We start from the raw sequence: 12,922 nt of genomic DNA on the forward strand, positions 1-12,922 counted from the left end.
GTCCGTGGCCACATGGGGCGCTTGGATGAGGACCGGGCCTTCGGCGTGCCTCTTCCACCGGGGAGGAGCCGACTGACACATGAGGGACCAGGGATGGGGTGCTGCCCTGTCCCCTGTCCCTCTCTGGGAGGGGCTCAGCAGTAGGCCCTCCCGAGACAGAACCCACGCTCACCCGGCACAGCCCCCGCAGTGGGGGGAACCGAATGGCAGTGCCTCCCCAGGCTGGTACCACTCCCCCTCGAAAAGCCCTGCTGCCGCCTGGGCCAACCTGTGCCCGAGTCCCGTCCTGACCTGGCTTCAGGTGACCGAGGAGCTGCCCTTCTTGTGCCGCAGGGCTGCCTGGAAGAGAAGGAGCCGAGGGCCTGCTGTGGGAGGCGTGTGGGATGGGGAGCTGCCTGGCTCTTCCCTTCCGGTACCTCTGACCTGGGCAAGGTTGGGGTGGGCTACTCGCTAGCCCGCCGGCACGGCTTGGGGCTGCCCGGCGACAGATGGCTGACATGCAGGTGGGGTGACCCTCCCTCGTTGCCAGGTACCCGGTCCGACCCAGTCCCGTACGGCTGGGCTGAGAGGTTTGAAGACTCGCATGGTCCCTCCCGGTTACACCCGGAGGAACTGGTGGCGGTGGGCTGCCTGCTCCCATCATTCCAGGAGCCGCCCACACCCGCGAGTGGGTGGGGGGGGGACTCCTGGGCCGAGCGCCTGGTAACACTTTTTTTCTCCCAACGGTGCAGTCTGACTCCCAGAGGGGAAGCCTTGAACGGGGCGCCCGGGCCATCTCGCCTGCATGCACCTTCCTCCCGCCTCTCCTGCGCCCACAGGTGGGCGAACGTTTTCGAAGAACGTAGCTAGCTGCGACAATTTGTGTGAATTGCAGGACATATTGATCATTGACACTTCAAACGCACCTTGCAGCCCCGGGCTCCTCCCGGGGCTATGCCTGTCTGAGGGTCGCTCAATCATCAATCGCCCCGGGGCTTCCCCGGGATGTGGCTGGGGCCGTCGCAGGGTTAGCTCCTCTTCCCTTCATCCCCCCAACAAGGTCAGACCCCCAATTGCCCGTGGCAGGATCCCTCACCGAGTCCTGCCGCAGAGGTAACCCGCCGGCACGCCTACCCCCACTTCTCCACCTCGGCAGGGATGGGGGATCTGGCGTCCGGTCTGCCCCAGGCCCATCCTGGGGCGCCTGGCTACGTGCCGCATGTGGCTGTCTGTGGTGTCCCACCGGCTGCCCGCGCACACGTGTTTCGGGCACCCACCTCCCTGGGAGGGCGAAACTCCTCCAAATCTGATCCGGGGAAAGAGGGCACGCGCTGCCAGGACCCCAGGCCCCTGCTCTGGCACGGGCCTGGCCTTCCCCACCGGCTCCCCCGACGCTTTGGCATTTTTTCCAACTACGACCTCAGATCAGACGTGGTGACCCGCTGAATTTAAGCATATTACTAAGCGGAGGAAAAGAAACTAACCAGGATTCCCCCAGTAATGGCGAGTGAAGAGGGAAGAGCCTGGTGGGTGCGTGAAATGTGACATACAGAAGACCGAATCCCTGGCGTCGCTCAAGATGCCCAAGTCCTTCTGATCGAGGCTCACCCCGCGAATGGTGTTAGGCCGGTAGCGGCCCCCGGCGCATCGGGATCTGGTCTTCTCGGAGTCGGGTTGCTTGGGAATGCAGACCAAAGCAGGTTGCAAACTCCATCTAAGGCTAAATCCGGGCACGAGACTGATAGCCGAAAAGTACCGTAAGGGAAAGTTGAAAAGAACTTTGAAGAGAGAGTTCAAAAGGGCGTGACAATACTGCAGTGCCGTGGAGCCTCGGTTGGTCTGGGATAGCCGGCCTCTTTCGGGGGGGTCGGTGCGTAGAGCCTTTCACTTGGGGACCACAGCGCGGACCGAAGGGGGCCGCCTCCATCACCCTTAGTGCACCGCATGTTTGTGGGGCATCCGATGCTAAATCATTCGTAGACAACCTGATTCTGGGTCAGGGTTTAATAAGTAGCAGAGCAGCTACCGCGCTGCGATCTATTGAAAGTCATCCTCTGAGCCAAGCTTTTGTCTTTCAGTGCGTGGGTGCCCGCGGATGCCCTCCTCCACCACACCCGGGGGTGGGTCCATCTGCTGCCGGGCCAGTGGGAGGGACACGAAGGGGGAGACGCGGGCCGGCGGGAGGCCACCTCCACCACGGCCCTCCAGCAGGGGGGTCTCCCCCTCCCGTCCCTGCACCACCGGAGTACGGGGATGGGGGCCACCATCCCATGCGGGTCAGCAGGGTGACCAGATGGCCTGGGCCGGCCGGGCCCCCATTCCCACTGCTCTCATGCAAGTCAAGCAGCAAGGGGAGCAGCCCCGTTGAAGGAGCCTTCCGAGCAGCGGTTCGGAATGCCTGGCCACCCTCGCCGTTGTCAGACTGCAAGGGCGACTGAGTTCGGCTGTCTCTGGGCACTGCGTCGCCTGGCTGCCCGCTGGATGACCAGATGGCCCTGCGGGCTGGGTGACCGGATGGCCCTGCGGGCTGTTTGACCATATGGCTGGCCTGCCAGCTGGCCGGGCTAACTCCAACTTTTGGGGGGGCTTGATAGTCGAGGAAAATGGGCTCCCTGGGCAGGCCGGCGGGGAGAGGACGTGGCCTGGGCTTAACCCTCCTTGGTTCCTGCCCCCCCCCCCGGCTCTGGGAAGGTGGAAGGCACACCCGCCCGAGTCAGCACCCTGACGCCCAAGCGTCTGGGTGTGGGGAGTGATGGTCAGTAGCCAGGGCAGGGCAGCAGCAGAGCAGGGAGGACTCCCCGCTGTCTCCGGGATGAGGAACGGCAGGACGCCAGCCCTGCATGAAAGGGGGGGCTGAGCCGGAGTTGGAGCCCCTTGAGAGCTTGGAGAAGCCCTGAGCAGGGGATGCCTGGGCCCGTTCTGGGATGGCAGCGACTTGCGGATGTCCCGTGCCACCCAGGGGGGTCCACCAGGTCGCGGGTAGGCTCTCCCCGGCCTGGCTAGGGTGCGGAAGCTGGGACCGGGCCGGGGCTTGAGCTCCGTCTGGCGGGCCCCGGGTGATGGAGCCCCCATCTTGCAAGCCATCCAGGGGTCCGGTCACTGGGAACAGGGGTCCACCAGGGCCCGGGGAGGCTCTCCACGGCCTGGCTAGGGTTCGGAAGCTGAGCCTGGGGCTTGAGCTCCGTCCAGCGGGCCCTGGGGTGCGGGACCCCTGTCCTGCAAGCCAGCCGAGGGTCCGGGCGCTGGGGACGGGACTCCACGGGGGCCCGGCCGGCTTTCCCCGGCCTGGCTAGGGTTCGGAAGCTGGGACCGGGCCGGGGGCTTGAGATCCGTCCGGCGGGCCCCAGGGGTGCGGGAGCCCCCCATCCTGCAAGCCAGCCGAGGGTCCGGGCGCTGGGGACGGGACTCCACTGGGGCCTGGCCGGCTTTCCCCGGCCTGGCTTGGGTTCGGCAGCTGGGACCGGACCTGGGCTTGAGGTCTATCCGGCGGGCCCCGGGGTGCGGGAGCCCCCGTCCTGCAAGGCAGCTGAGGGTCAGGGTGCTGGGGACGGGGGCCCATCGGGGCCCGGGGAGGCTCTCCCAAGCCTGGCTAGGGTTCAGAAGCTGGGACTGGGCCCGGGGCTTGAGCTCCGTCCGGTGGGCCCCAGGGTGCGGGAGCCCCCACGGTCCTGCAAGCCATCCAGGGATTCTGGCGCTGGGGACGGGGGTCCATCAGGGCCAGGGCCAGGGCAGGCTCACCGGGCCTGGCTGGGTTAAGAGGCAGGGACCGGACCAGGGTGCGGGGAGTGGCTTGCTAACTCCACTCCACTGGCGGCGCAGAGTTCTCTGCCCACCCCATTGAAGAACCAGCAAGGGTTGCGCCTAATTGTACTCCTTCTGATGTGGTTGCTGAGAAATACAAGGACATGATAGAGCATTTTTAAAAAGGTGTCCGAGAAAAACATAAATTCGGCAGTCATTTTGAGATCTTCAAAAGAGCCAAAGGAGTCAGTGCTTACTATGAAAGACATATGCAGATTTATAAGTAGCACAGTGGAGTCGAATCACTAGAAAGATGGTGCCAGTGGTTTTGTTTCTGTTTTTTTATGGGTTTGTGGCTCAAGCTTAGTTCTCATATTCAGCAAAGTGTGATATGCTGGCAGACAAAGAGTATAAATGAAATCTTGAATTTTGCCAAATACTGCACTGATTGGATTGATGCGAAGCAAACGAGAATCAAAGAGAAGTTGAGGAGTTTCTCCTCCTGTAAACCAAGGGCAAGTCTCGGGAGGATTCGGGAACTAGCTTCGCAGCCCCATTGGAATCATCTGGGATCTAGGTAGGGGACTTATGACATAAGAAAACACTGCTCCGGTGGCAAATATCAAGGGGAAGAGGGTTGGACTGGAGAGAGCATGTAGAGTCAAAGATGCTGTGGCTCGTCTACTCAACAGCAACACTGCAGCAGGCATTCACACCAGTCTGATGAATGGTACCGGCAGATATGGTGAAATAATATATAAAGAACCTCCCACTTGGGGGGCGTGGCCAACTGCCGGGCATGGAGGACGTGAGCTGAAAGAGCTCCGTCCCCAACCCTGACACTCAGCTAAATATCCTATGACTCACTGGACCTACGAAGGTGGGACACCCATCCTAGAACTGCGGTAACTTCCCTGGATCCGGCGGCTGTATTCTGGGTGCCCGAGGTCAGACGGAACTGTCTAATTTTGTGTTGCTTTGGGACGGACGGCCATGGCGAGATGAGGGGCGGAGCCGTGCGCACTGAACGGCGTTCCGGATAGAGATCGCGATATCCGCTTTGCAATCGGCGTTCCGGGGCTACATTGGCATGGGAACCGAGGACGCTGCTCCCGATCGGCAGAGTTCTGTGAGCCGACTGAGATGAGCGTTGGCCTCTCTGAATTGCTGAGCCCCACCAACGACCGCCATGAACAAGATGGCGGATGCGGTCGGCCGGGCCCGGGATCGACGCGAGTGAGGATCGGGGTAAGAGCCGCCCCGATGCGAGGTTGCGTGCGGGCAGAAGACCCTGAGGCTAAGAGGGGTGGGGATTGTGGACGCTTCCCCACCCCCTGATTGAGACGAGTGCTGCCGAGCTCAGAAGCGACCGCCAGCAGAGGGGTGTGCTACGAGGGACTGTGTGGGGGCACCCCAGATCTTGCACTAGACTTCTGTTCCCTGCGGCATGCTGAGGGCCACACACGTTGCATGAGGATTGCCTGCGGTGCACACTACCTCCACCTTTACTGTAGGCGCTATACCTTTACTGTGCCGGTCAATGCGCTGCTGCAAGACCCACAGATGAACACTTGTGCCCCTGCCCTCGGGAACATATGTGCTGGAAGCGGTGAAGTTATCAATCGGCTACTTTCCCGGGCTGTAGGGAAGGGCCCGGGCTTGGATTGAAGGTGCAGTGACGTCTATCCCCGCCGGGACTGCTTCAATACTTGGGGGTGCCACGGCGGCTAGTGGCTCTGATGGCTAGTGGCTCTGAAGGAGTGTGCAACCAGTGCATGGATGGGCCTGAAAACCTGTGACCTGTGGGATTGGTGCCTACAGCAGTAGATTGGGACATCGGGGGACGGTGCCGACCTGGGAGTTAACTGCGAGGTGTGGCGCCCCATAGGCCCCCCCCCCCAAGTGACCATCCTGGAGCAAAGACGAACAGGCAGACGCCGAGGCGCGATGGGACGCACTCAAAAGAAACAAGCGGATGCTGCCGTGGATGGCGTAATGCAGCTCACATTCAGCAGTGACCCCTCCAATGCCTCAGATAATGATGTGATACCCCCCACTGGTGCAGATCTTCATGATGCCAAACTGGACTTGATATTGAAAGAAATACGAGACACACGTACGGCACTGGAGTTGCGCATGGGAACGATGTCTACTAATCTCAGCTTACTACAGGCAGACCACAAAAAGCTTGCCGACAAAGTCAAATCGAATAAACTGGCATTGGACGATCTTATTCCCCAGCAGACCCAGCACTCCACTCAGCTTGAACAATTTCAACGGCAATTGAAAGGATTGCAGGACAGGGTGGACGATGCGGAAGGGAGGTCCCGCCGCAATAACGTTTGCATCCTTGGTATGCCGGAGCGCAGTGAGGGATCCAACCCCACACAGTTTGTAGAGGACTGGCTGAGAGACCATGTGGTGACAGAGGGCCTAACATCCTTATATAGCATGGAGAGGGTGCACCGGGTGCCTTCCAGACCTCCTCAACCGGGTGCACCACCACGCCCACTGATAGCACGAATACTACATTACAAAGACCGCAACACTATCCTACGGGCCGCCAGGGAGAACGCTTCAGTACGCTTTGAAAACAGGATGATTTCTCTTTTCCAGATTTTACCCCGGCAGTCCAGAAAGCTAGAGCTACTTTCTTAGGAGTTAAGAAGAATCTGCGTGAACGCAACTTGAAATATGCGCTGTTGATCCCAGCTAGACTGAAGGTAGTCCATGGGCAAAAATCATATTTTTTTGACAACCCAGAGGAAGCAGCGGACTGGCTTGAAGTAACTTTTACACCGGAGACTTCTCAGACTTCGCTTCCATCGGGACAACTACGTCGTGCCTTCCCAAAACGAACGGCTGGACTACCCCGATCGGGACATGGCAATGGCGGGGCCACTGTGAACACTGGACCAACGTCGGAGCAGATCACGACCAGCCATGCACTTCACACAGCGGCAGCTTTGGCTGCTCATGATGCCCGGGCTGGTGCGCCCTCGGATTCTGATACAGTGCGCTCTGATTCTGAAACTGGGATAACGCTGTTCCCCTCGATTACACCTCAGGTTGCCAGAGACTTCTAATGTTATGATTCAAGATGTCTGGGAGTGGTAAAGTATATGGAGGTTTTTGCAATATATATACGACTGTTGGTGCTTGCTTTGTGGGTCCAGTGTAACTAAGCTTTATAGGGAAGTATGGTAATGTAACCAAGATATATCAGTATGGGCAATACGTTGTTCTTATGAACTGTCGCAGGTTTGGCCTTTACCTCCCAGGCGATTGCGATGATGCCTTCATTGTTTGAAATCCATGTTGGACTTCTGTTTAAAGTTTGGTCCTCTGCTGTTCAATGGGGGAACCTAGTATTGGGGATTTTATTTTATGTTGACGCATGCTCGGCTCATAGACAGCTTCTGTTTGCAGGGTTTTGGCTCCCACAGAACACGTGGCAATTACGCTCAATACACCACGATGGCATTACTTAATACATACCTACTGCACATGGATTGTGAGGGGCTTGGGTTCAGTGCATAAAAGACACCGAGTCCTGGCGCAACTTAATAGAAGGAAGGTTGCTATAGCTTACTTGCAAGAAACTCACCTCAATACTGATGAGGCTGCCAAATTGCAGAGAAAATGGAGGGGACAACTGTTTGCTACAACATATTCGGCCTTCTCCAGGGGGGCGGCGGTGTGGTTGCCGAATAACATCCCTTTTAAGCTCCTAGAGCAGAAAATAGACATAAACTGTAGATATGTGTTACTACATGGCTTGTTGGATGGGGCTCATAAGGTTATGGGCTGTATATATCCACCGAACATTGATCAGGATAAATACCTAACTATGCTGGGTACAGTCTTGACAGAATGGGCTGACTATCCTTGGGTGATAGGGGGCGACTTCAATGCAGTGTTAGATGTCGACTTAGACAGGTCTCATCTCCCATTACATGCCACTGAAAGCAAGAAACAAACAGAGGCACTTGGAAGGTGGACGGAAAGGTGGGACCTCCATGATGCATGGAGGGCAAAACACCCTGGGCATAGGGAGGATTCCTTTTACTCGCCACCACACAGACTACACACATGGATAGATCGGTTCCTATGCTCCGGTGCATTGATGGGGTCCATTACTTAAGTGCTTCATATGGGTAAAACTCTGTCTGACCATAACCCAGTGGAATTGATTTTACAATGGGGCAAGATCCCAACCCCCATACCGACTTGGAAACTACAACCTGCGATGCTGGAGGATCAGGTCTTCTGCAATGCCATTTCAGAGGCGATTGCCCATTATTTTTCTGAGAATGCGGGGTCTGCTAGCACTCGCCTAATGGAATGGGATGCATTTAAAGTGGTCATCAGGGGAGTGGCAATTAGCACCAAGACAGGGGTTCATCTTGCTCTCATAGAGCGGCATATGAAACTGGAGGGTAGCTTAGCCGCACTGGAGGGGGAGGCTGCGGGGACAAGTGAACAATTAACTCAACTGCGAGAGGCTAACATTCAATATGCAGAGCTACTTGAAGAGCTGCGGGTTGTTGATTACACACAGAAACTGCACACACAAGCTGATAGGTCAGGACCACTGTTGGCGCGGTTGGTCCGGAACGCCCCCTTGCCTACACCCATATTAGAAATTCGGAATAATGTGGATGTGGTGGTGACCATGCGATTAGACATCAATACCGCGTTTCTGGACTACTATGAACACCTTTACGGTCCGGTGTCTGGACTTACTGACACTGAATTTGAACACTTCTTCGACGGTTTATGTTTCCCACAACTCACAAAACGACAATGCGAGGACTTAATGAGACCAATAACAGGGGTGGAAATCCGTCAGGCGATTAAGGCTTTACCACGCAATAAAGCTCTAGGGACTGATGGTCTACCGGTTGAATTTTACGCGGTATATGCCGACTTACTAACCCCTCGTTTGCAATGTATATATCACGAATCGTTGGAAGAGGGTGGTCTCCCTGCCACTACATTGCAAGCGTTGGTGGTCTCGCTATTAAAACCAGGGAGGGATGCCCTGCTCATATCGAGCTATAGGCCCTTGTCGCTCCTTAATACCGCCTATAAAATCCTTAGTAAATTGTTGGCCACTCTTATTGGACAGTATATCCCCACACTAATACACAACGATCACTGTGGGTTTGTACCTGGTAGGAACACTGCATTCAATATCAGACGCCTGCACCAGGTCATGCTGGGCACAGTAGATACGGGAACCAGGAAAGTTGCATATCCCTTGATTTGAGACAGACGTTTGACTCCTTACGTTGGGACTATATGTTCTATGCACTTGCATGTTTTGGTATACCTGAGGAATATATAGCGTGGGTGCGCTTACTCGACACAAACCCCACTGCGCGTGCGCGTACGGATCAGCATATTTCAAGGCAATATGAGGTGGCACGGGGCACCAGGCAGGGCTGCCCCTTGTCGCCGTTGCTATTCATTCTGGCACTGGAGCTTCTTTTACACAGACTCCGTGCCTTCGCTATTTGCAAGGGAATAACGCGTGGTCGCACATCTCACACTGTCTCAGCATACGCAGATGATCTCATTCTTTATATCAAGGACATGACTGCAGATCCTCACCCAATGCCCTCCATTTTCGAGTCTTTCCAAGATCTTTCTGGCCTGGCTATTAATGCTGCCAAGTCATACGCATATTTCTCTGATGGCGCTGCGAGAAGTGGGGGCTTCGTGTTTGGCCCCTGGACCTTCCACATAGCACCTGATACCTTTAAATATCTCGGAATACAAATCTATTGTAGTGCTGTGGACCTACTGGAGGGCAATCTTATGTGTGCTATTGCCGCTCTCAAATCTCAAATCTCTGCAAAGGATCCACGGTGTTCACACAAAAAGAGTTATGTCTGTAGATGAGGAAGTGGTGAAAACAACTAGGGGTGGCCGAAACTTGCAGAGTTTACCGCTGCGGAATGCAAAAGTTACATGAAAACTCCACAAGGTTCTGAGGAGTTCAGAGAGCGGGTGGAACTTGGTATGTCGGGCTGATATTTAGTGCCAGGAGCTTGTTCCGCGGTACAAAATCAGCTTGGATGGCACCATGAGGCGTGCCAGAGGGCGCTGCCTCTTTGCTGCTTAGGTAGATTTTCTATTTGAGTGGCCAGCTTTTTTACCGCACACAGTCGCGACTGCCCGAGTTAGGATAATCTCACCGGATGCCCTCCTAGCGCCTGAAAATGGCACTACGGGACACCAATTCTCGTTCTCCGGTCACTTAACTTTAGTGAGCCATGCACAACAAAAAACTCGGTGGTTGGCAGTTTGATTGGAACTACTTGTTGCAAGCGTAATGCAGAGTGGCCAAAACTCTGCAAACTCTGCCAGTGGAGCAGATTTATCACCCACCCCTAAAAACAACCACTGATTCACAGAGTCAACTTCAAGTTTGCAGCGTAGGTACAGGACGGGGTGACATTTTTTAAAGTAGAACTGGTGAATACTAAGAAGTTATAGAAGTTCTTCTTGATGAAATTGAAGATTCTGGTGAAAGTCCAGTTTCAAAATGAGGGTCAGAAGGAAAAGCTGTTAGTGTCAAAGGCATGAGTGGCAGCAAGAAGGGTGGGGCGTGGCTTGGCGCGCGAACAAGATGGCCGCAAGCTAGAGGAGCTCCGGCGCATCGGTGCCTGCACCCTGTAAAATATCCTGTCAGGGACCCCCATAGCGGCCGAAAATGGTGGCGGAGACGGCTTGCTCACCCCCCACTGCAGCGGTCTGCTGAGCGGAGCGCGGCGTTGCTGGCCGGCGGCTCGGGATCGAGTGTGAAGGGAGACCGGCGGCTGGTGAGGGGCGCTGGAGCCCTGCTGCCGGCCGCACACGCTACTGTGCGCCGCGGCTTGCCACGTGACCCCTAGGCCGTGACCGTCAGAGCGCTGGATGAGGCGGCCTGGTGACAAGGCGGAGCTTGGACCTCGGGAGCACACTGAGGGCATATCGGAGGTCCGTGCTGGGAGCACACGCAGAGGAGCGGCGCCGTTCGGCAGGTCAGTGGCTGGCGGTGCGGACGCAGGAAGCGACTGATTCCCGCATGAGGGGCCTCTTGCCTGGCCGCCGCTTGGATGGGGCGTGTCCGGAGCCTTAGTGGCGGTGGGCCCTGTGATCCGGGACCCGCCGGGGCCCGGCAGCTCGGAGAAGGAGGCGGAGGGGGCGCGCCCCCCTGCAGCGGCGATCGTGGGGCTGCCCCGGAGCAGAGACAGCGGACGGAGGAGGCGGCACGACCCCGGTGGGACCTGCAGATTGGGAGCCTCGGCCCTTGAGGAGGTGGAAGGTGAGGGGTCACGACGCCCGACGCTTGGCGCGCTGCGAGGCACCCGCTGACGGTGGGCATTATCTGGCTCCCAACGTTGTGGCACCTGGCCTGTGACGGCGACCGCTGAGCCGGGACGGGAGGCCGCCTGGAGTGCGGTGGGGCCCTGACACAGCGGCTGGTTCTGAAGAGGAGGGGCCTGCTGCGGCTAGATCGGGCCCATCTACTGGCGGACTGGACTGCGGGCGGATGCCCACTGCACAACAGTTGGTTATGGGCCGGCTGCGCAATGCCCAGAAAGACGGCCGGGCCCCGGTGACAGGACTGGGCCCTGCCGCGGCGCCTGGAGACCCCGAGGCGGCCCCGCCCACTGCTCTACTAGCCGCCAAGCTGGACTCGGTACTGGCGGCTGTGGAGCGGATCGGCTCCTCGCTTGAACAGACTAGGTCGTCGCTGGAAGCCCACATCGATAAGGTCAGGGTCGACTTCACGCTGCTCCACGCGGACCACCGCAAGTTGGCAGACAAGGTAGAGCAGCAGGAGCAAACCCTCCAGGAGGTGCATCCAGTTGTGTCTACTCGTACAGCCGCCCTCCAGGATCTCATTGACCGCGTCCATGCCTTGGAGGACCGCGCGGATGATGCAGAAGGGCGCTCTCGGCGCAACAACGTGCGCGTGGTAGGCCTGCCGGAGGGCGAGGAGGGGAGACAGCCGGAACAATATGTGGAAGTGTGGCTACGCAACCTGATCGGATCGGAGAAACTCTCCCCACACTTCGTGGTGGAACGTGCCCACAGGGTCCCTACACAGAGGCCCGCCCCGGGGTCCCGACCGCGGCCCTTCCTCTTCAAACTCCTCAATTATCGGGACAGGGACGTGGTGCTCCGCGAGACCCGGGGGATGGGCGACATCACTGTTGGCGGTGGACAGGTGCATTTCTTCCTGGACTACACTGCCCTGGTGCAGAGGCGCCGCAGCAACTTCCTGGCGGTGAAGCGTCGCCTGCGAGAACTAGGAATGTCATATGCTCTTCTGTTCCCCTCCCGCCTACGGGTGGCCACCACGGATGGTGTCCGCTTCTTCGACACGCCACCTGAGGTCTGGGATTGGCTGGAGGACACGGGGCACAGTGATGGCCGGCGGCCGGGGAGTCAGGAGGCTGCCGCACCGCGCGGCAGGAGATCTCGCCAAAGGCAGGGAAGGAGGCGGCGGCACGCTGAGGGACGGGGGCTGGGGGTGGCCCCCAGCCCGGAGAAGAGCAGACTGGAGCGCCAGGATGCGCTGGCGGCGGTGGCCACTCTCGGGTCGCCGGACAGCGGGAGTGGAGACGCTGCCCAAGAGCGGGGTGAAGTACTGTCCAGTGGCTCATCCTCCCCATCAACTGTGATCTCTGACGACCAGCTGTTGCCGCTGGTCACTCCGCAGACATCGGACCAAGTGATGTGAGATGAACGAAACTTTGAGAGATCTGGGGTCGCGGCTGGGAGTGCTCCTTGGGTATGGGTCCTGCAGCCCTCAGACGAACACTTTGTGGCTCCTGACCGCGCAGCGGGCGGAGACATGAGCTGCGGATGGGAGCACGCCTGCTGCTGGAATACTGGGGACTGCTGGGCCAGGTGAGCTGCGGTGATGGCTGGACTTCCGCCCCCCTGCGATAGGGCGGCTGCCCGAGCTAGGGTTCATCTGCCTTTGTGGGTGGCGTGGTGGGGGGGGGGGGGATCCCACACTCCCCGGGCCGGCGCTGCGCTCGGATTCTGGGGGTCCCTTCACGTCACACATACACAGGCATCCCTGCAGATGAGCACCCGCGCGGACTGAATCTCACTTGCCTGCCCCCTAGCCACAATTGGGCTTAGCTCTACTTAGTGAGCATTGTTACATGGTTTGGACGATTACCCGTAGAGGGGT

General features: G+C 58.1%; 1 pseudogene; it reads left to right on the forward strand.

Moving 5' to 3' along the window:
• Nucleotides 1-834: 834 nt before the first annotated feature.
• LOC146861036 (5.8S ribosomal RNA) lies at nucleotides 835-951 on the forward strand (annotated as a pseudogene; the record flags this gene model as incomplete).
• Nucleotides 952-12,922: the final 11,971 nt, after the last annotated feature.

The sequence above is a fragment of the Triturus cristatus genome, chromosome 3_1 (assembly GCF_964204655.1).
Source record: "Triturus cristatus chromosome 3_1, aTriCri1.1, whole genome shotgun sequence".
In the NCBI taxonomy this organism is placed as follows: domain Eukaryota; kingdom Metazoa; phylum Chordata; class Amphibia; order Caudata; family Salamandridae; genus Triturus; species Triturus cristatus.